The sequence below is a fragment of the Cynara cardunculus genome, assembly GCF_001531365.2.
Source record: "Cynara cardunculus var. scolymus isolate 2C chromosome LG 6, CcrdV1, whole genome shotgun sequence".
Taxonomy (NCBI): domain Eukaryota; kingdom Viridiplantae; phylum Streptophyta; class Magnoliopsida; order Asterales; family Asteraceae; genus Cynara; species Cynara cardunculus.
The window spans coordinates 19,253,888-19,255,207 of record NC_037533.1 but is presented as its reverse complement, the minus strand read 5'-3'; positions in this window follow the sequence as shown (position 1 = coordinate 19,255,207).

The window sequence follows — 1,320 nt, the reverse complement described above, 5'->3', positions numbered from 1 at the left end:
TAATAAATTTTACTTTATATAACAATTAATTATAAATTTAATATTTATGACAAATTTTACTCAAAGTTAATAAAAAGGGTACACATTGTGATTAAAATGGAGACTTATTTATATTTATACCATTCGTTCATTAATACACATCTACCATTATTTTCTTTTTTATTTTTATTATTATTTCTAGAATTTATTTTATATTAAATAATTAAATAATATATGGTTTTGTTTCGAAATAAACATGTTGCTTTTACCATGATTATTGTTGGGTTTCGGTTTGTATATTTGTTGTTCAAACGGTTTGTATTTTTTCAAATGAGAACTGTTTTGTTTGTGATAACCATCAGATCCAATCTCAAACATAAATTAAATGTTAAATTAGAAAATTAATAATTTTTGTAATTTGAAATTAAAATATTAATTAAGAACATTTCTACGAACCTTATTCCGATGAACCTTATGTGAACACAAGATCTACACTGTGATACCTACAAACGATATTCACTGTAATACCTAGATATACATACAAGATGCACAATGTGATACTCTTTGTAAATCAATGAAAATAACGAAAATGCACACTATAATACATTTCATAAAACAAAGAAAATACATTGTGATACATGTGAAACATAGTGAACGTTATTACTATGATACACTTTGATTCACAAACGCCTTTAAAATACGATGTATATTAGGTAACTAATTTTTAATTAAATATTTTACTTCTACAAAATTTAATTAAATATTTTACTTCTACAAAATTTAATTAAATATTTTGATTAATTGTCAAAAATAGAATTACTATATTACATTTTTAGCTTATTTAAGAAATATCCTTATATATCTCAAACGAACGGTTCATATTGGATTTCACGATTACCACAAACTAATCAATTCTTTTTTGAATGAACTCTCTCTCTCTCTCTCACACACACACACACACACACATATATATATATATATATATATTGACAAGATAAACAAATAAATTTATGAAATTATGATAGGTTTTGGAAAATATTTATCGATAATTAATACATACAATGAATCTGTAAACCCATTTAATAATTAGTTTAAATAATAAAAAATACATTCTAGAAAACCAAAAAGGGTAATTCATGTGGGGTAAAAACATAAGTACTAAAGTTTTCATTTGATTTTTAGTGTATATCTATACTATATTATAAAGCATTTGGCTAAAACTCTTAAAACTCTTAAAAACTCTTAAACTCTTAAATATTATTAAACCCGTTCATCCTTATCCGATTTCATCCCATATCTGAATTCGTGTAACTAACTGCAGATAAACACAATCAAATACAG